General features: G+C 34.8%; 1 protein-coding gene and 1 non-coding gene across 2 annotated transcripts in view; both read left to right on the top strand.

Annotated features, from left to right (window-relative positions):
* The first annotated feature begins 2,077 nt into the window (after positions 1-2,077).
* Positions 2,078-2,150, top strand: Trnah-aug (transfer RNA histidin (anticodon AUG)). The gene has a single exon. It is a non-coding gene; the product is annotated as a tRNA-His (tRNA).
* A 10,410-nt stretch (positions 2,151-12,560) lies between these two features.
* Positions 12,561-23,909, top strand: part of LOC145270318 (peptidyl-glycine alpha-amidating monooxygenase B-like) — a 239,606-nt gene continuing 228,257 nt past the window's right edge. Inside the window, exon 1 of the mRNA XM_080125969.1 lies at positions 12,561-12,965. The gene's annotated coding sequence lies outside the window, so the exon portion shown is untranslated. The remainder of the gene's footprint in view (positions 12,966-23,909) is intronic.

The following is a 23,909-nucleotide window of genomic DNA, read 5'->3' as shown; positions in this document are numbered from 1 at the left end:
CATTTTCATAAAAACACAAATTATTATCATTTTCATAAAAACACAAATTATTATCATTTTCATAAAAACACAAATTATTATCATTTTCATAAAAACACAAATTATTATCATTTTCATAAAAACACAAATTATTATCATTTTCATAAAAACACAAATTATTATTATTTTCATAAAAACACAAATTATTATCATTTTCATAAAAACACAAATTATTATCATTTTCATAAAAACACAAATTATTATCATTTTCATAAAAACACAAATTATTATCATTTTCATAAAAACACAAATTATTATCATTTTCATAAAAACACAAATTATTATCATTTTCATAAAAACACAAATTATTATCATTTTCATAAAAACACAAATTATTATCATTTTCATAAAAACACAAATTATTATCATTTTCATAAAAACACAAATTATTATCATTTTCATAAAAATACAAATTATTTTCATTCTCAGTGTACTTCCGTAAATTAGTATCATAAAATAATTGGTAACGTTAAAGATCAATTATTTCGATTTTACACAAGTATAATTCACTTTTTGCTTAAAACAACAAAAAAAAAACTTATTTTTATACTCACGTTCTGATATAAAAAAAGTAATAACTTTTAACGATTTCTTTTACTGTTTTAAAGAGCGTACATAAAATCAAATTAAATACAGAAGACGAATAAATACAAGAATCTAAACACTTCACTGACAAGGCCAACTCTTCTATATCCTCTTATGTAATCAAATTTTATCTATTTTACACATTCTGACAATTACACCCATCGTTTCTGTTCTGCAAAGTCGCAGATTAATCGTAACGTTTCCAGACGCAAGGAAAAAACTGCCTTCTTTCCTTCCAAGTCGGGTTCTTTTATTTACCTCAGATCTTGGCCAGTCACGTTCTTCACATTTTCTTGCATAAAACCAGGTACACTTTTTTGCGCTTTCTCTTTTTTTTTTTTTTTTCTTTCTATGTGTGAGTGGCAGAAAATACACACCCTAGTCTCTTTGTAACATTACTACTACAGTTTCCAATCCTCTCATAATATTATTCATCACACAACTGGCAGTCTCATTGCTATTTATCCTTGAGTGGCTTTTAATCTGGCTAAATGGTGATTCAGTAGTATAAAAAATGAAAAATAAATTTGCCCAAAAAATAAATGAAAATGTATTGCTTTTATTACGACATGCACAAATTTTTAATAAAAAAAACGCAAAGAGAATAAAATATCAATGCATCATATGCAATGCTATTAAATTATTGTGTTAACTTATATATAAAAGACTATATGTCTGTCTGTCTGTCTGTCTCTATATTTTCAAACTCTATCTCTTCCGAAACTAAAAGTCACAGAGTGGCGCAAGAGGGCTCAAATGATTCGATTTTTTTATGGACTGTTCTTTTATGGGTCTTTAGCTGGTTAAAATATTTTTTAAGGGTTCAAAAAAAAATGAGTCAAAATTGAAAAAATCGTTATGCATTTTGTACATTCATCTTAGTTTATTTTTCACTCTTCATTTTTAATCAGTTCATATGCGTGTCACGTTGGTACAGTGGTAACGTCACCAGCTTTGAATGCTACAATTTTGGTTCCAATTCTAGTTGATGGCACGCAAATACTTTTTTCTTTTTTTTTTACTTTTGAAATCACGACTCTATAAGAATATATTCGAAATCTGGACAAATTAAAATGTCATATTTAAGCATATTTTACGCTCGGGCAAAGCCAGGCGCCACCCCCGCGAAAAAAAAACCCTGCTAGTCTCTTATCTATACTATTAATAAAATTCTAAATGTTTATTTATTTATTAATGTGTGTGTGCCTATATACCAATAAAACTTTCGAACGGATGCGCCGAATTGGAACATTTTTTTTCCCTGAAAGGTGTGAGTCCCTAAATTGTCCTTATCTATAAATAGTTTGTAACGAACACTGCCGAGTTACAGAAAAAGCCCAAAACAAGGTTTTTGGCCCGTTTTGTAAACTTTTCAGAAAAGTTACCTGCCCATGCCAATGGAATTTAGCACTGTCTTTATACAGTCGCAGTAACATCTTTCGGCATACAGACAGGACTTGTAGCGCAATGGATAACGTGTCTCATTATGAATCAGAAGATTCCAGGTTCAAATCCTGGCAAGTTCGTAATCATTTTATCCAATGTTTACTCATTATCCTTCGGACATTTTTGTTTTTTCAGTGATTTTGTTTTGTGCATATGGGAATTTCCTATATTCTGAGTTCACAAGGTAAGCATTGATGGTAAGACGATATTGAGTGTACTTGATGTTGAGTGTACTCGATTTTGTGTTCGACTCAGCGTTGTGTGTGCCGATGCGGCGCAGCCACTAGTAATCTAATAAAATAGTAACAATTTTTTGCCGTATAGAAAAAACATAGATTGGCAAATGCAGATGTCACATTGATTATGATCAGATTATTACACTACCTTATAATATATCATCATAATAAAATTTTTAATATATCGTCTATTAATTCTTAGGAGCGTAATAATCCAAACATGTCTAAATTGATAATTTTTTCTCCCACTTTCCCAATCATAACTGGGAAATTCTCTACATTCGTCACACATTTTACGTCCATAATTGTTCCTTAGATACATTTTACATTAGTTTTACGTTTTCATTTCTTAAAATAATTGCTTCCTCATAGAAGTATGGCTGCTACTATTCCGTGTCCACTTGCATTTCTTGGAATGAGAAATTATCAGTTTATGGTAATTTTCGAACGGTTACCACAAAACAAGATGGCGTCACTCATCCCACAAAACAAATCTTTTACTGCTGAATTAGGAGTCCAACAGTTTCGCAACTTTCATGTATGCTGATCCAATTCACACAGAGGTAAACATCTGATGAATTACTTTTTCCGACGCTTCCATTTTATACTTAGTCTTTGTTTAAACATTATTATTTCATTATTCTAATTATTATTTTTATAACTATTACTACCACTATTATTATTATTATTATTATTATTATTATTATTATCTGTAGAAAAAGAAGTACTTCAGAAGTTAAGAGAGGTTCTTCTTAGAAGCGATATCATAGAGATTCTAAGTATGAAAAGTAGTGATAGGCGGAAGGTGAAAAGCGAGGTAAAAATAGTTCAAGGAGTAATTCACAACATCATAAGAAAGAACATATCATTATTGCGCATCGTCTTTGCTTAATACAGAAGAAAAAGAGAGAGAAATGAAGGCTAGAAGTCCACACTGGCAGAGGCGGCTTAAAGAAAGTATTAAAGGGTGGCGGAAAGATATTGGTAGAATCGAAGAAATAAGAAAAGGAGTTAAACTAGGACAGAAAGCTAAGGACGAGCTTGAAATGAGGTATAGATTGCTGGAAAAAGGGAACGATGAACGTTCTAACAATGTTGAAAGAGAAGGTCCACACTGGCGGTATGAAAATTAGGAACTTTGTTGGAAAAAGTGTTGCATTTCAGCAGAACAACCTTTTCCGGAACAATCAGTCTCAGCTGTATAAAGAATTAAATGGTAGTAAACAGGTGGGAAATAACAACACTCCAAATGCAAAAGATGCAAGGAAGTTCTAGAGTGGGATTTGGTCTGGAGTATAACTTTGGATCTGGTGACAGACGCCTCAACCATCTACTGTTTATGGATAATTTGAAAATATTCGGTAGAAATGAAAAGGAATGGAGAGACTGGTAGAACTTGTGGGGACATACTCAGAAGACATTGTGATGGAGTTTGGGATTAGTAAATGCGCGATGCTGGTGATGAAAAAAGGTTCATTCGAATGGAATAGTGCTGCCAAATGGAGAAATCATGAAAGAATATCATAATATCATAATAAAATATACAGGGTATAAGTATTCGGGAGTGCTGGAGGGTGTAGGCATCATGAACAGAGAAATGAAGGAGAGAGTCAGGAAGGAGTATCTTAGAAGAGTGAAATTAATTGCAAAGTCGAAACTGTATGGAGGAAACCTAATGAAAGCAGTGAATGCATGGGCAGTCAGTGTTTTGAGATACAGTGCGGGAATTTTAGAATGGTCTGACAAGGATTTGTATGCCATGGATATCAAAACAAGAAAAATGTTAGCAATGTTTGGTATATTTCACATTCGAAGTAGCGTAGCAAGGCTGTATCAAAAGAGGAAAGATGGTGGGAGAGGATTGAAAAGTGTAAAAGATTGTGTTAGAACCGAGGAGATGTCATTGAAGGAGCATATGGTTAGAAGTGAGGAGTGGATGCTATAGGTTGTGGCCAATGAAGTGGAGGTATGTGAGACCAAGGCTGATTATGTGAAACGTATGGATAGAAAAAGGGCAGAGGAACTGGCTAGGAAGAAAATGCATGGAAGGTTCTTTCAGGATATAGCAGAAGTGGCTGATGAAAGATCATGGCAATGGCTTAGAGTTGGGTATCTGGCTAAGAGTACTGAAGCTTTTGTTTGTGCAGCACAAGAGCAGGCATTTGGAACACGATTGTTCAAAAAAGTGGTTCTAGGAGAAGAAGTTGCTGCAGAATGCCAGATTTGTGGTAAGACCTCTGAGTCAATTGCGCACCTTGCAGCAGGGTGTAGTGGACTGGCCCAGAGAGAGCACTGCAAAAGACACGATCACATGGGACTCCGGATATATTGGTAGGTGTGTAAGAGAGTTGGGGTGAAGTGTGCTGGAAATGGTTTGAGGAGGTGCCTGATGAAGTGAGAACAAGTGAGGATGGGAAGGTAGAGGTATGGTGGGACAAAAGTATCATAACGATCAAGCAATTGGAACATAATCATCCGGGTTTGGTCGTCATTGACAAGGTCTCAAAAATCTGGCAGATTGTAGACTTTTCAGTACCCTGGGACAGGAATGTGAGAGAGAAGGAGAATGAGAAGTGGAGCAATTATGCTCCATTGGCCTTGGAGATAAGGCGTATACACGGGGTTAAAACACAAATAATCCCGGTCGTAGTTGGTACACTAGGAGTAGTATCAAGTCGTCTGGAAAACTACAAATCCCCGATGTTTTAGGCAGCCTTCAGACCTCTGCCATTATAGGTACCACCAACATCCTTAGGAAAACCCTTAATCTTTGAAGCTCCTGGTTGAAGCCGGAATTAAGGGAAATTCTCTGGAAATGACTCCCATCCCTTTCCAGAGAGACGTTGATAAACGAAATCGGAATTATTATTATTTCATTTTTATTATTATTAATCTATTAATATTTGTTATTATCATTATTCTATTAATACTATTATTACTATTATAAATTACCACCATCTTCATCATCACAATACAACTAATATTAATATTACAATCATGATTATAAATAAACAAATAAAACACAAATACAGTGTGCATGGATAACAATAACACCACCCACTGCTGTACAGTCAAAACAAAAGTAAAATCAATTATTATTATTATTATTATTACTACTACTATAACCTATACTGTTACATTTAATTGGAACATTGTAGCATGGTATACCTGTCACCACCCATACCATGAAGTGACACTGTCATGGATGAAAGTGCCGCCACTATATGACAGGGACCAACATTTGAAGACAAGCGATTTGCCCGTCAGTGCCATAAAGTGACAGTAACCATTGTTGATTTAATTTCACTGAAACCCATGATCAAGATTTACAGAGGAAACCAGTGCAAACGCAATTGTCCACCTCAACATCATTTCAGAGAAGAGTAATCTAATGGAAGCAGAAAACACTCATGGCTGTCAGTGACCAATACTGTACTCCACATTCAGTGGCTGACACTGTATGCCAGAAACAGTCAAGACTGTATTAACTGCCAGTAATCATTACTCACTTCCAATAGAGGCTGATCATGGCCGCCAGTGTGTTCTAGTTGCATAAGTAGCCAGTAGACGCTAGTAATCATCCCAAAACAGTGGCGGCAATCACAGCCAGTGGCTTCTGTTGGCTGCCACTGCCAGAAAATGCCAGACAATGGAAGCCAGATGATTTCATTTGGGCAATGAACAGCAGTTCTTATTATTTTCCAAGGCCCACAGTGGTCCCCACTAACATATATTACTTAGGCTCAGAAATTTACTTCCTTAATTTTATTTAATTAATATTTGCTGTAACAATTAAATATTTAGCCCCAATTATGCTAGTATTTGATTAATTCATTGGGTCCTTCTAGCATTATATTTATATATATAAATCTTTAATTTGCATTAATCAGGTTTTTTTTGGGGGGGGTAGATTATATCTATTTCTATGTAACCAATTATACATCTATATACATGATTTTGTTAATATTTTAAGCATAAGCTTAATATTTATTAGTTTCAACCTTATAATGACCGAGTATAAATACTTAAATAGAAATACAATCATATTCAAACAAATATATATTGACTAACATAATGTAATATATTAAGTTTATACTTATATGTGTTTGTAAATACACTACTATTGCACAATAAGTTACTTATTTAAATCTATTTTATGAATGTTTACCATGACAATTAAAGATTCAGTACCAATCATGATATTATATTAGGATTATTTAATTGGACCTTTCTAACTTAATATTTCAATTCCCCGCACCCAAATATTTTTGCTAAATAAATCTCGAATATATAAATCATTAATTTACGCTAATGAGCCTAAGGTTTTAGCCGAAGCAGAGTATACTTAATTCTATGCAAACAATTTTGAACCATGTTTTGTCTTTTATTTAGTAAATTTTCTTTAGGCATTAATATATGATTTACTTGGTGTGTGCTTATTAGCACTTCCAAACCTAACATAGTGATATGGGACAAGAAGGAGAAAGAAGCTAGTGTCCCAAATGATCCTGAATTTAACAGAGCTGAGGGTAAAAGGTAACAAAATGCCAAGAAAACAACAAGAAATGTGATGCAGTCGTGCATGTGTGAAAACGTACCGGGATTGCTTAAGAATCCAAAGTGCAAGTGATGATGAGCTCGTTCTGCAGTGTCGAGCGTGTTATTTGGCCCGAGGAGCATGATTAATTTCCACATGTGAGAAAAATGGCGGTATCTCTGATTAGCTTGATGTCTCGAAGAGCCCATGTGTAGGCATGAGAGTTAATAGTCCTAATGGCTTTGTGGAAAATATTGCGTTAATAGGCATTAGCAATGACCGCTGGCAATGCAGGTAGAATTTTGCCAATTGGCGGTTTGTCCAACATGTTAGCTACATGACCAGTAATCTGTAGGAGGTCCATGTGTGTTTTTGGCGCTAACTGGTTGGCATTGGCGTTTGATTCAAAGAAAATCGAGTTGTTTAATTTTCGAGTTTTGAGCGATCATTCGCAAAAAATTGGTAATTTTGAGAGACCAGTGTCGTTATTTCTTAGGAAGTCTGTGGATATGCGTGCTTGCTTTATATGCTTTGGAAAAGAAAAATGGGTTATGTTCGTGAAAATGGGTTATGTTCGTGTTTCTTTTCGTTTTCTGTGACTGGTTTCGTTTTCTATTTTTTTCTTACAAAAAAGAACGCGAAATTTTATGAGATGTGTGGAGAGCGTGTATCCAAAAAGGCGAGATTTTAATTGATGAAGGAAAAGGAGCTTCGCATGTTATGTGTATGAAGTCCGGAGTTGAGAGGCGCCAATCAATTGTTCTTACGAGGGGAAAAAGGAGCCGTTAAAATAGATGTGTACCAGGTTCGAGTGTGCAAATCTTTCATACGCCCGTTTATATTTGCTGCGTGTTCTGCCAGTTTCTAGATAAGGAGGTCACCACTTGTTGGAGGATAAACCACTTTGTGGGGAAACCCCAACAAAAATATGAGAATAAAAGGTTGTCAGAAATGGTAAAAAGACAAAGGTGAATTTTAAAAGTTCGACATGATATTTTAGTTAACAATATAAAAAAAGGCGAATGATGAGAGTCATAAAAGTGATAAAGCTAAAATGTTCAGGAAAGGAACATTTTGGCAATAAAGTTAATGTTTGTAACATCTTGTATGGTTGCTATTTGTATTTAGTCTGATAGGTTTTGTGAAGAGTTTGTTGATAGAGTGAAAAGTGTTCCAAGATAGAATTAACACATTGCCGGCCGGCTGAAGGAGACAATAGTTCCTATGCGTGTGCGCATATGTTTACAACCAGTAGTCGTCGAAACAAAAGAGAAAGGAAAGGCAAAGTGAGTACGAGTTGTATTGATGTATGTTCTTTAGCGTGACAAAGAACGTTCGCTTCAGGGTACCGCACGTGGAAACAAATAGTAGGTAGAAGAGAAGTTTGTTTTGTACTCATGTTAGGCCTGGGGCCAAAGCCCCCTGGCGATGTCTGCCGCTGGGCAGACCAGCTAGGAAAAGGGTTAATGCTTTCAGGTTTTGCCTTTTATATACTCTGTCACATGATAGAGAGCTGGCTTGTGTTTGGACGAGCCAGGAGGAAATGAATTTCAAATCTCGAAGTTGTGAGATGTAGCTCTGCTTGTTAGTAACGACTGTCGGCTGCTACAAGTTCTTACGATTGCAAAAATTGCGTGTGTGTAAACCACGGATGTACGTGGAACCAAAATGTTGCTTGTACAATCACTTAATATTTGTAGTGAGTCGCTACATCTTATTCTTTTCTTTTCCCTATTTAAGCTTAACCATATTACTTTTCATGCTCGCATTTTTCTATTGTAATCCATGATTTTTCCAGGCTTCCAGTAAATTCACTTGTTCTTTGTTTAATTTTAGTCTTATTTTTTTGCCCCTATAAACATAACATACACATATGTAATAACAATGTACAACACTTGTCTGCATTCAATAAAATCTCCCAATTATCTCCTTTTTATTCTTCCATTCTCTCTGTTTCACTTGTTACTTTTCTTTTCGCGAGAGGTGAATTGGTAGCAACAGTAGTCGCTGAAGCGACGTGGTTGCTATGGAAACCAGTCATAAAAAACGTTGCTCACCCCCTTATGTTTTTTTTTACGATTTTGAACACCAGTATATTGATCATAACTTTTGTTTCACTGAACGAAAATTGAAAAACAATTTTCACATTATAGCTGAGAAAGTGATCTATAAACTGGAATAATTGTGAGAAATTTGACCGAAAAATGAGTGGGCAGTGAAGCTTTCAAGCAGTTCTAAATGATTAAAACTGCCACTTAACCATATCATTCAAACACTACCGTGTTTGAATGATAAAAAACAGCTTTGTTATGAAACCATCTCTGTGTTTGATTGTCAAACGGCTGGAACAAACTAGAGTGTTTATATTCATAGAAGTACAGCAAATATGATTATACATACCTGAGCGATAAACAGAAAAATTGTTACAGAAAGAACAGACTATACAACAGCTGTGAGCACTGATACTCAAAAATATCAAAAAATAAAAATAAAAAAGATGGCTGTATGTTAGTTACTTTGCTCAGAACAGATATTTACGGTATAAGAGCCAAGTACATCCTAGAATGGAGTACCTTTGTCACATCTAGGCAGGAGCTGCCCAAAGCACCCATCCTGCATTGACAGAGTTCAATACCGATTTCCTAACCTAGTAGGTGATGCCCTTTTCTCTTCTCTGCAACGTGTTTCCCACAGAAGAGACATTGCTAGCAAATACTCGTCTGAACTCCTATCTATGGTCCCCCTTGCCAAACTTTCGAGAAAAACACTCATCTATCTGAAACCACTATCAATAATTTCCCCCACTCTTTATCTGTGCCTAAACCTAAACGTGGATTCCATGAACAAAGCCACTTTTGTAAAACTGCACGCCTGTGAAACTCTATTCCACAGACCTGCTTTCCATTTGACTACAATATGGTGGTCTTCAAGTCCAATGTAAACAAGTTCTTATTGAGCCGTTTCCTTATGTAATCAAATTATACCAAATTTCCATTAGTAACGATTACTATGCTATTGTCCTAATGACTACCATACACTCATTAACCATTATCCTCGAGTGTCTTCCGGCCCTTGATAAGAGGTGATTCCTGGTAAAAAGAAAGTTAACATGTTTATATCTTCTATTAATTTTTTCAACACAAATAGGTAATAAAAATATTGTTTTTAACTAATAATTTCGCAACTGTGTTTTCTTTAAAATAATTATGTCTCTAATAGTAATGTTTCCGATTTTGCTTCTACAGGGCGAAACGATAGAATTGTCGCCCTAGAAAAGACAATATGATTCCATTTCCATTTGATGGAAAACGTTTTTTTTTGTTTTTTTTTGTAGACCAACAACTAGTTGGCCAGTTGTGTACACATCTCAAGAGCGATAGAAACCTTCTATCATGTCTGAAAGTGACACAATGTTCACTGAGCGAGATCGGAGATGCGCCACTGTACAACTCATGCTCTCTACCAATCCAAGTTATGACAATGGGACCATTGCCAGCATCCTCAAAATGCATCGCTGGATTGCCACGAATGACGTGCCCAGGGTGATGAAAACAAAGTTTCCTGCGACGGTTATGCTCTTTGGTGTGGTTTCAAGTGAGGGCCACATCATGCCACCTCACATCTTTGAAGTCGGCTTAAAAGTCAACACCAAACATCATCATACCTAGATGTGCTGAAGAATGTGGTGATGCCCTGCTGCAATCAGGTGGTTGCTGGCAGACCCTGGGTATCGCAGCAGGACGATGCTGGTCCACAACATCGCGCGTGCCCCAACATCACATCCCCCCCCCCCCCGCTCACGCCCCCAATGTACACAGTAAAATCTTCGGAAAATGTTAAATGGTGTTCTAATTGGTAAATGTCGGTGCGTTACTTTTTGAAAATTTGAAAATTCTATGTTCCAGGTAAAAAAAAACAACAGATAAATTACCCCCCCCCCTACTCCAACTTGGAGTGCTTTCCTTTTCTGGTTTTATTTCTTTTTCAGCTAATTTTAAATTTTCCACCCAAAAAGTGCTATAATGTATTTTTGAAAATTAGAAAATTCTATATCCTGGAAAAAAAAAAATCCCCTCTCCCCAACGTAGTTTGCTTGGTGAAGCCGTCATTTATGCTACAACGTGCATGCGCGTAGCATAAATGGAAGCTGCAAAATGGTGGAAAGTAGTTCGTGGGTTCAGGGGTAAATACCATGCAAACGGTAAATTTGCCCCAGGTTTGACTATCAGATTCGTTGTCAGCTACCTCAATTACCTATAAAAAAACAAATTAGAGTGTTCGGTGTTCTGTAGTAGCGTATCTGGATATTTACCGTTTTATTTTTTTCTTTTCTTATTTTAAAACAAATTGTAAAAAAAAATATACAAGACCATTAAATTTTTCTTCATTAAATCGCTATTTAGGTGAAGGTTCAAAATAGTTAACCCTTCTCTTCATAACCGTTTTTTTATGCAGTAAAATACTTTGTTTCAATAATTATGGTTTAAATAAATATTTATTCCTTATTTAAAGATTTACAGTATATTTTATTTAACTGAAGAAATATTTATTGTTCATACATATATTTTTCCCTTATTTTTTTTACATTGTTAGGTGAAGTTTCAGAATAGTTAACCCCCCTCCTCATATTAAGAATGGCTTTCAGCATGATTCTTACAATAGTGCTATCAAAGTTTATTGATTTTTCTTATTTAACAAAAATTATAAAAAAGATACAAGAACATTTTAAACATTTTTTTTGTTAAATCGTTATTTAGGTGAAGGTTTAGAATAGTCAAACCCTCTCCCCTTATTAAGAATGGCATTTTATTATTTCAGCATGATGCTTACATTTTTCTTAATATAAAAAAAAAAGATACAAGAAAATGTTAAGCTTTTTTTTAATTTTTTAATTAAAATGTTAGATCAAAGTTCGGAATAACTTACTTTATAGCCAATTAGCCAGCTTACTTAACTATATAACATTGACAATAAATTTGATAGGTATAACCTACCTCACATTTTGATTATCGAAAAATCAAAATTTAACTGTACTTCGTAAGATTTACAGAAACACTTCATTTTCTATGCATATAATACACAAGAATCTGAATATTATAACAGATTACAATGTTTTTATGGAAAAAAACTTTTGTACAGAAAATTCAAAGTGTTCTATTTATATTATCAGGAAGTTGTGATGCATTAATTGAAATCTATATCAATAATTCGACTTAAAAAATATTTGGGAATTTCCAAATCTTCATTGAATAAAATTCAAAATGAATAGAAAAGTTTATCGCATATGTAAAAGTTGACAGTTGCTTATTTAACTTCATTAAAAGCCATCAAAGTCAACTAAGAGCTGCTCAATATTCTGGCTTAATGGATAATTTAGCAAGGAATGAAGATGGTTATTCTGGTGTACCAGTTATTTTACCATCTACATTTACAGGAAGTCCTAGGAATCTACAACAGCTTTATGCAATGGCAGTTTTCTGTGACCTATTCATTACTTACACAAGTAATCCAAAATGTCCTGAAATATTAAATAACTTGGGGTTATCAGAACTTGCACAAAATCGATGTCAACAATGTCACACAGTTTTTTTAATTCACAGTCTGACTCCCAAGAACCTGCTGACTGACCACTATTCTCACTCCAAGCAGCTGATCGACGTCCCTGTCACCGCCTCAATCATCACCAGCACTTCCTGACAATATCAACAGCATCAGTTACGATTGCATTGACCTTCAATAAAAGTTTAAACTAAAGTTCTTTGTTTGTTCTACTTGCTTCCATACGTTCATTTTTATAAGGAATTTCTTACTGATGTGTTTTAAAAGATTTTAACTACCGTGGAATTTCCACGTGTCCTGCTAGTCTAAAATAAATTAACAAAAAAAAAAAAAAAAAAAATGTCAAACAAGAACAATAACTCTTCCTTTAAATTATTCTCTGTTTACAGTTATCTCCCTTGATTTTTCATGTGGGCGACATTTCTACGTGTGTCAGTTCCCGTTTAATTAACAAGAGAGAAAAAACGCACATTACATTTTTTTCTCCGTTTATTTTCTTATTATAAAACCAGTGTAGCACTTCGTCAAATGGATACCATCGACCTTTGCATCAACAACGACAGGTGAGTCACTGATTTTTTTTTTTTTTTACTTCGAATATGACATACGGGTCTTGGTAAATAATAACTTTTCAATCCAAACGCGCACCGTCACCAGCAGTTTTATGAATTTAGTTGCGTTTATTATTTATTTATTTTTTATTTGTTATTGTTTTTATTTAAAATAATGCGTGCGTTAAAAATATGCGGTCATGAAAGAAAGAAATAGGCATGGTCGATTTTTGTTTATTTGTTCGAAATAATCAATCGCCAACAACATATGTCAGCCTATGATCTCATCTCATATTTTAAATATGAAATCCGGCATAAAAACATTTTGAAGCAAGCGCAAAAAATAAGGTAAAATAAATAAATAAATAAAATAAATACTAAGATATTATAAACGAATTCTACCTATCCCGGTGTTGCTCGGGAGTCATTTTTTACTTTAATTTTAACCATATTATTTTTTTGTGCAGTTTACGGAGCGTGCTATTTTTAGATAAGATTTTCAAGTTGAATTCAATTTTTACGCTATATTTTCCTTCTTAAATTGTTACGTGAACATACTGAATAGTTAACAAATCGGTGCTAGTGCACTTACTGATCCGCGCTATTTTTTAAATCGTATTTCCAAGTTTAATTAAAGTTTTATGTTTTTTTTTTATTCAACTGTAAGGTTAATGTATAGAATAGGTACAAAACACCCCCCATGTTAAGAATGGCTTTTTAAATAATAACGTTATTTCAGCACTGCTCAATAAGTGCACTGCACTAGTACCAACAAATCTCCTCTCCCCATATTAAGAATGGCTTTCTAAACAATGTTATAATTTCGGAGTCGAACTCCGTAAACTGCGCAAGTACCGGATTTGGTTAATGTTACGATTAGTGACATAGATTATTTAAAATGAGTGGGAAATTACTTAAAAACAATTTACTTATTTACTTATCTGTGAGTTGAGTTAGTTGGTTGTGTTTAAGCATTTTAAGTTCCGTAGGTTGTGGGTAAAGTAAACTGCACAAACAAGGGTACTTGTTAAGATATAGTCGACAGATGCATTAAAAAAAATGTTGTTTTTAAGCAAAAACAGCAGTAACTTGCTTACTTGTTATGTCGAAAATAGTAATATATCAAAAAATTACGCAAATTAATCGAGTAGAAAATTATTTATAATGAAAAGTAATTTCTGCGGAAAGTGAGGGGATATGGTATTTTCCTTACATGTGAACACCTTGAAGATTGCGAATACAAGGTACATACTTATATTCTTTTTATCACTTTAATGACGGACGCTTGGTTTTAGCCGATAGCGATAGACTTTAATTTTTGTTCTACTCCATGGATGTTCGTAATTTTTGGATATATTACTATTTTCGACATGATAGTTAAGTAAGTAATGGTGTTTTTGCATATTTTTAAAAATCAATCTATCGACTCTATCTTAACAAGCACCTTGCAGTTGCACAAGTACCATAAGAATCTGGTACCATACTTGAAGTATGGAGTTTAATGATAGGAAGTATACCATACTTCCTATCACTAAACCAGATGTCGGACACTTTATTACTGGTAATCACTTAACTAATTACTAAAAAGACAGGCAGTCATATTGGACATATGCCAGTATGTAAGCTTATTTACTAATTTAAAAAGTATTTTTCCTATTTAATATGCAATACTAAATTGATTTTAACCTGCGCCATATCATAATCTTATCAACTTTCCGGTGAAATTATTGTGTCGTTTCCGACGAGATAACCATTTTAGTTATAGTTGCTATTGTTAAATATTAGCATCTTTGGTGCTTATTCAAATTGGCACTTATGGCGGCAATTAAAAGTAAAGAAAATACAAAAACGTCTGTGTGAGGTCTGTACTCATTACAGAACGAAATTACGTAGATCGGTCAAATAGTTTGTTTTTTTTTTAACTAAAAAAAATCAAAATTTACGGGTTTTAACGATTTTACTCTTAAACCGTATTGAACATAAGACTGATTTTTGACCTCGACACTTCGATTTCAGTTATATTTTCATTATTTCACCGGATTGCATATGCATCATGAACGACGAAAACACTACAACTTGCTTAATCGTAAAATTTGATTTTCTTGAAGAAAAAGTACTTGATCAAATTATGCGATTTTTGGAATATGACATCTTCGTTCTGTAACGAGACTTTTTCTGTATTTTCTTTACTTTTAATTGCCGCCATTTTAAGTGCCAATGTGAACAAACACCAAATCTTTTTAACGCAAATAAGTCACAAACTCTATTCGTCTTTGACTTATTTTCCAACTGTATTTCGTTGACAGTAATTCATGTCGCCACGATAGAATCTACTGAAATTGTCAAGGTGATATTAAATCTGTTTATAAAATTATTGAATAGATTTCACAACTTTGAAATTTGAATCTTTTTAATATGAAATGCGACGAATGCGTTGCTAAGTCTGTTTAAATTTACTCATGCTTAGGCAGAGATATTACCGTGTTATTTTAAAATAAAAATGGCATGGTAACGTCTCTAGTAACATTTTGACTAGCTTTTAATTTAATGTTTGTGTTCCTTTAAATTTTTTTTCTTTTTTTTTTTTACTTTTTAACATTATATAAAAATTTTGGGTACTAGTGTACTTATTGATCCGTATTAAAATAATAACATTATTATTTAGAAAGCCATTCTTGACATGGAGAGGGGGAGCGTTTTGTACCTATTTTGTACTTTAATCTTACAATTTAATAAAAACATATAAAACTTTAATTAAACTTGAAAATATGATTTTTAAAAAATAGCGCGGGCCAATAAGTGCACGACGAGCACCAACTTATATTACGCTGAAGATTACATGTTTATTCAGGCAAAAGAAAATATTAGAATCTTCTAAAGCCAAGTGCGTCCAGGGATGAAGTACTGCTGTCACATGTGGGCAGGAGCTGCTAAAAACAGCATATCCTGCCTTAACAGAGTACAAAATAGACCGTGGTTTGGTGGGGGATGCCCTTTTCTCTTCCCTGCAGCCTCTCTCCCACAGAAGAGACGTTGCGAGCGTGTCTTTGTTTTATCGTTATTTCCATGGCAAGTGCTCGTCTAAGCTCCAATCTCTCGCCCCACCCCCTCGCCAATCTTTCACGAGAAACACCCGTCTGGCTGAAACTACTGTCAATAATTTTCCCCACTCTTTATCTGTGCCTAACTCCAAACGTAGATTCCATGAGCAGAGCTTCTTTCTCAGAAGTGCAAGTGCACAATTGTGGAACTCTCTTCCGTTTGCCTGTTTCCCACCTGACTACAACTTGGATGTCTTCAAATCCAACATAAACAAAATCCTGACAAACCGCCCCTTTAAGTAAGACACTCTATCAAACCTCCAATATTAACAATTACTACAATACTATCTCATTGATTACTGTACACGCAATAACCCTTATCCCTGAGTGGCTCCGGGCCCTGATAAGTGGTGACCACTGACCCCCATGTAAAAAAAATAAATAAATAAAAATTACACTAAAACTGTAATGTCAAAAAAGGAAAAAATATTTTTTGCAATTATATTTTTTTGTGTGAAAATATTAAATAAACAATGCTTAATTCAATAATATCGTTAGTTCGAAAAATTAATTTTTCTTTGAATTATATCGATTTCGTTAATACGAATTTTAGGGGCTTTTCGTAATGTTTCTGAAAAAAAAAATGAATTGTTACAATCTATGGTGCTTTATTTTCATTAAAAGAAAATCAAAAATAATTTTTTTTTCTTCTTTAGTAAAGGTGCTTTTTGTTTAAACAAAATAATACATTTCCACTAAGATTCAAATCATTATAAATGGGTTCATTATATTCCGTGCGTGCACTGATCATTATTTGATAAATACTAAAAGTTTCATTAAAATTGGTTAATTTCCTGATTTTTGGTGAATTTTTACATAAAGGGAGAGGTCAAAATGTTTATAAATTTTCGGCTATTCATTTTGCACGTCAAAGGCAAGATAAGTGACTTTTCTACGTAACTGGATATATTTTTCGTGTTTTTATTCAATGTAACATGTTTATTCAGCTCGAAAAACATACAGTGTTTACCGATGTATTGGAAAATTCAAGATGGCGCCTCACTCCCTCTCTAACACGGTAAGTTTGGGAAAAGGTGTTATAAATAAAAAACTAGAAAAATACTACTAAAAACCCGCCGAATATATGTCAAGCTATGTCACGGTAACACATATTGAACGAGTTTTTAACAGTATTTTATCCAGTTTTTTTATTTATAGCACCTTTTCCCAAACTTACCGTGTTAAAGAGGGAGTCAGACGCCATCTTGAATTTTCCAATACATCGGTAAACACTGTATGTTTTTCAAGCTGAATAAGCATGTTACATTGAATAAAAACACGAAAAATATATCCAGTTTGGTAGAAAAGTAACTTATCTTGCCTTTGATAACATTTATTTGTTATATATTTGTTTTTTGACAACTTTTTCGAATCTATGTGTACAGTAATACAAACCCCCGTGCTGAAATAATTACATTATTATTTAGAAACCCATTCTTAACATAAGGGAGGGGATTAACTATGCTTTTAGCGACCTAACAAATTGAGGTTCTTACTTAGAACTTCTCTTATATTAAAAACACAAAAGTAAAGAAACATCTGAAACGAAAATGTGATATTCTAAAAATCACGGGCGGACGTCACTGACGTTGTTTTTTTTCTTTTCGTTTCTTGTAATTTTTTTCGGCGGATTATTATCGATTGGACATTAATCTATCAGATTATCAAAAGCAAAAAGTCAGTATTTACACATTTGAAGGGAGGGGGGCTCAGTTTTTAATTACAATGTTCTAGTAAATCGATCCCCCATATTGGAAGCACTTGATGTTAAAACAAAATTTGTTTTTAATTAAAAATTACTTTGAATTGGGAAATACTAAAACAAAAGTGGTACTTGTGCATGAATGTTACCGTGAGTTTTAATTTCAATAGGGATGCGAAAAATATTTGGTAAATGTTTACTAAAAGTCAACACACCAAACTTAACATTGTCTTGGTAAAAGTCTATTATGCCGTCGCAAAATCAGATGTGAAATCTGTACAACTGGTACCCTAACCCTAAGTTCGAGTTAGGTAGAATTGGTGCTCTTAATCAACTTAACTGCTAACCCAAAGTCCAGGATAGCAATGAGGAGACAGCCCTGATTTAGGGTTAGTAGTTAGGTTAATAAAGGACACTAATCGTCCCGATTTCACGTCCAGTTTCGTGACGCCATAATAGACTTTTACCAAATTAATGTTAACATCGCCATGTTGAATTTTAGTTTTTGACAAATATGGAGATTAATTTTTTTTTAAACTTATATATTTCTATTCCATTGTTTGTTTTTTTTTTTTTGTATTTGGATTCGTCGAACTACTGTTCTCATCTTGACTGTGATTTTCACAAAGTTTCGGTCGGTGTAACCTTCGACCTTCTTGCATCGACCGAAACGTTGTACGAATAACACTGAAGATGAGAAAAATTGTCTGAAGAATCCAAATAATACGAATAACCAATGTTCATCTAAAAAATTCAGAAATGCATTTTTTTTTTTTTTTTGTTTTTTTGTTTTACCGTTTCAAAAATGTTTTTGTTCACACATGAAAGTTTTGGATGGATTTCGTTTCTTGTGTAAAAATAAAAAAAGCAGAAATCAAGTCTTATTTTTACCCCCCCCCCACACACACACCTTTCTTTAAGAGATAAGTGGGACGCAGTCGTTTTTAAAAATATTCAGCCGTACTCTGGATTGGGAACAAGAATTTTAAAAAAATTTTCTGGCTAGAAGGATCTCCCTTTCACCAATCGAGGACAGAACAGATACTACACTTTAAAAATTATTTCTAAAAGATTTATGATATAAAAAATGTATGAAAACAAATTAGGCACAAGGCCATTCAATTCCTTGTGAATAATTGTGTGTACAGTTCCCACACTGATATCAATGTGCATTTATTGTCTCCATAAATACACGACGTTCCTTATCCATGAAATTCTTTATTTGGCCTATCAATTCTGGTATTCTGACTTCCTTACTCCCCCCTACATCTCATCATCCCTCACCTTCCTTGAATCTTTCATGCCACTCAAAAACTGATGTTCGATCCATTCAAGATGGTCTAAAAGCAATTTGAATTATTCCATACGTTTCTGTTGCATTTCATTTTTTCCAAGTTTAAAACAGAATTTTATTGCATATTGTTCTTCTAAAGTGTCTTCACGTCCAAATTTACTTAACATCTAAATCTGACCCCCAAGATCGCCATGGACTTGGAATATGCGCCTACGTTAAAGATGGCTTCCCGTGTGGTAGAGATATCTCCAGAGAAGACCCTAATTTACCTTATATGTGCTTCCGGGTTGCACTTGCTTACACCACTGCATTCACATTTGCTCTCTATCGCCCCCACAACAGCGGGGTTACTGTCCTTAAGAGTATATCTGAGAAAATTGACCTCATCCTGTCTGCTCATCCTTCGGCTACCATTCACATTTGCGGTGACTTCAATGCCCATAATGTGGAATGGCTGACCCACTCAAATAAGGCAGATGATGAGGGGCGGTTCTGTCATGATTTTGCCATTACCTATGACCTCACTCAGACTGTTCATGAACCCACCCGTGTGTCCAATACTACTGGTCAGTATGCAAGCCTTCTAGACCTTTTTCTCACAACTTCCCCTGAGCTATGTTCATGTTCCGTCCTATCTCCTCTGGGATCCTCCGATCACACAGTTGTATCAGTTAAGATAAAAATGAAATGTAATAAGTCTTCAGATACACCTATTCACCATACTGTATATCGATACTCTATGGCTGACTTGGATAGCTTCTGTATATTCATATCTGATCTACATTTGCATTCCATGTTTAAAAAGGATGTATCCTCTATAGTATCAGATCTTACCGAATGGTTAATTGTAGGCATAGACCGATTCATACCATTCAAAAAATTCTAACAAAAACCTAACAGCCAGCCATGGTTTTCCCCAGAATGTGCCGCTACCATTGCGCACAGAAATCACTTTTTCCATAGCTACCAACGTAATAGATGTACTGAGACTAAAGCTGCTTTCAGGACTACCAGCAACCACTGCAAAAGAGTAATAAAAAATGCAAGTGAGCTATATGCTCAGTCCGTCAAATCCAAAGTAGCTGAGCAGCGGCTTGGTTCCCACCAGTTTTGGCAAATAGCAAACAGGATCCTGAACAGAAGCGTGCGTTCCATCCCAACCATCATCAATGGACCTGAGGTCATCTCATCACCATCAGACATACAAGGCCAAACTATTCGCCAAGAACTTTGCAGCTAACTCTACCCTCTGTGACGAAGGGCATCAACTCCCCGTATTTCCTCCTACAACAGACAACACCCTATCCAACATACAAATATCTGTGCGTGAGGTCACCAAACTAATCAAGAACCTTGATTCCAGTAAAGCAACTGGCCCAGACGGCATTCCAATTATAGTGTTGAAAAAGCTTTGACCAAAACTTGTCACCATACTTACAAAACTGTTTAAGCGTTGCCTTAAGGAGAAGTGCTTTCCAACACCCTAGAAAACCTCGTCAGTATGCCCTGTATTTAAGAACTTGAGTTTTATCTGTTACGGTTGATTTAACCTCGCACTTTCGTCAGGTGTTAAAGTCACCATGTTTTAGCAGGAAAAAAAGAGGGTAGCTCTGCACTCAAAGGTTTCAAGTTTTTGGATCTGGTTGTAAGTAACTTTACTATATCTCATAGGATTAGTGAATCTCTTGACAAAGGCTTCCTTTCTAGGGCAATTGCTCTTAACATATCAAAGGCCTTCGACAAGGTATGGCATAAAGGCCTACTTCACAAGATTTCCAGCTACGGTATAACTGGAAATATTCTCTCTATCATTAAATCATTTCTCTCTGATAGGCTCATAAGAGTAGTGGTTGATGGACAAAAATCAGAGGCCTGCAGTATTACACAAATTATAAAGATAATTTAATTATCCGGGAACCCTATAGGAAAAAAAAAAAGACAAAAAACGATAACAGCAAAACAAGGAGAGTTGGGTCCTGAATTTTTTTTGATAATATATGAATGTTTGTATTATTTAGATTAATGAGACAATTGTTCTCTTGAGTTTTATCTGCTCAATGTTTCAGTTGATGTAATGAAGGTTGGAGCTTATCTCTATATCTATCTATTTGGGCTCCTTGTCCAGACCTATGTGACTCTTCCTCTCTCCATTTTTCCCTGTCTTCCAACACCTGCCTCAGATCTTCAGGATCACAGTTGGCATCATGTGCAATTTGCTGGATCTACATAGATCTAGGTTGTCATCCTATGCTTGTGTGCTCATGCTATGGAGTCCACAGCAATACATTTCTCATCAGTTCTTGCTTGCTCCTCTGGCATTGATTGAAAATCATAGACGTCGCTTCTTGATGGTAGTAGATATGGCAGGTAGGTTACCATAAAGTTGCTGCTTCATAGATAATCTTATCAAGATATATTTAACACTGTTCATAGCATATGGGTGTATGTGCTGTCTAGCTTTTTTTCTAATCTTTTGGTGAGTGGTGTCCAGGTTGTAGCACCATAGACAGACTTCAATACTGCCATTTCAGTTTGTCAGACTGATTGCAGCTTACCCAATGCTTTTGAGATGCGAATTTCGATATCTCTCTCTGTGGAACCGATGCTGCTGTCCAGTTCCGTGAACTCAGTGACTTCTTTCAGTGCTGTTCCATCTAGAACTCCCCTTCTGCATTGAAAGTCATAAACTTTGTCTTATCTGCATTAGCATAAAACCAATGTCATTTTTGCAGACTTTTCTAGCTCATGAAGAAGAAAGGCAAAGTTTTGCGTGAATCTTACCAGATCTCATTGCTTGAGTTTTTTTGTTTTTTTTTCTCACCAGAAACAAAACACTTGGAACTAAGGGACTACTACGTTGGAACCATGTTTACAGGGGACTATGTAAGGGAAATGAGATCTCGGTTAACATTGCACATAAACTTCTGTATATCAGTACAGTCAAGGAAGCAGGAAGCAGGGAGGCAATTTCAAATTATGCCCGGGGGAAGAAGCTATTAGAGTAGATCCGGCATCTAGGGATCACTACAGTGAAGGGGTGTGATTTTGTTGCCAAACAGGTTTGTTAGGGGAGGCGGGAGAAGCTCAAGACTACTAGAAACATTGCCGGGATACATGGAGAGCCTTCCCCATATACATTACCTGGTATTCTCAAATAGTCACCCATTTACTACTAAGCAGGCTCAATGTTGCTTAACTTAAGTAATCTAATATGAACTAATGAAAACGTGATTATGCCAGATTACATAAACTTTGCAAACTACGCGATAAAATAAAACTTTGACAACAATTAATATTATTGTTTTTTAGTTTTTCTTTCTTATATAAAACTTAAAAGATCTCCTTGAAATTTATTAATCTATATACATCTATTAAAGTGAAAATGTGTGCATGTGTGTGTGTCAGGGCACTTCTCAACCTATATACTCAACGAATTTTTAATCTACACACTTGAAATCTGGTATATAGGGTATTCAGACATGTAGAACACTTTTTAATTGGTTTTCATCCGGAAAAAAGGGCAGCTATGGGGTCAAAGTTGCACAATTGGTAATTGGGGAGGGGTCATCGGATTTTTCTCTGTTTGTAAATTGTTTCATGAGATTTGAAAACACTTTAAAATCGTGGCAAGCTAGTCTAATGGTTATTGCACTTGACTCACTGTCTTTAGGTTTTGGCTTCGCTCTCAGCTCGAGTATCTTTTTTTTTTTTCTTTTACACAAAGTGAATTGCTTAGAAAACCTTATATTCACATGCGCATGTCTCGGTTTCTTTCTGTTTTTGTTGTTTTTTTTACTTCATTTTATAAAGGAATTTAACATTACGTTTAATACCTGTGATATTTCTGTTTAAAATAAATGAGTATTCTGCATTAATTAAAATATAATATTTATTCGTATTTTTTGACCGGGCCTGCTAGTCTTTTTTTTTTTTTTTTTTTTTTTTTTTTACATGGAGTTCACCACTTATCAAGGCCCAATGGCCACTCAGGGATAAGGGTTATAAATATATAATAAAGTCAATGTCCCCTTTTACATTGATTATTATAGCTTTCAAACCCAAACCTTTATCATTTGTTGCACTTACCATTTAGGGTACTTGCTGATGCATGTTTCCAGAAAATATGCATTAATTTCATTCCCTTTAAAAAATTTGTACATTTCTTTCAATTAAACTGTTTTTACAGAGAAGATCACAGGCATTTTAACTCTCATGCCAATATCTACTCCCACAGCCCCCTTGTCACTAGAAGCTTTTTTTATTTGAATGAATTTTTAAGAAATCGTTATTATTTCATAATTTTGGTTCCCCCCCCCCCTCCTGACAAAGGAGAATTGGACCTAGTAATTCACTCCTATTTGTCCGTTTATTTGTTTGCACTTTTCTCAATAACCATGTAGTGGATTTTTTTTTTTTAAATTTGCACAAACATTAGTCGTGGTGAAAGTAAATTTCTACCAGAATGGATTTTCCGGGATAACTGTGGTTGACCCCCCCTAGTGTGTATTGTACGGATGAAATTGCCCCCAAATCGTCCTTCTGTTCATTTGTTTGCACTTTTCTCAATAACCATGTCATAGTGAAAGTAGATTTTTCACTCGTGGAAGAGGATCTTATATGCTCAGATTGTTCTCCTTTCTATTGTTTATATACTTCAGTAGATTTTAAATCTATAATGAGATCGATACTGCACCAACCACACCGGGTGTCCTTAACCTCGTCGGATTCCACCCGATATGACAGGTGTTCTTTCAATCGTACATTGTCCCATCACAAGTTGGCCTGTTGATCGTCTTCACCCACTGTGTTTTCATGGTGGGGCGCTTTGCCTCTCAATCGAATCGTTTCCTACCCTGTGT

Source organism: Euprymna scolopes, chromosome 4, assembly GCF_053919585.1.
Source record: "Euprymna scolopes isolate OS-2025 chromosome 4, ASM5391958v1, whole genome shotgun sequence".
Taxonomy (NCBI): domain Eukaryota; kingdom Metazoa; phylum Mollusca; class Cephalopoda; order Sepiida; family Sepiolidae; genus Euprymna; species Euprymna scolopes.
This window is presented reverse-complemented; position numbering and strand designations above follow the sequence as displayed.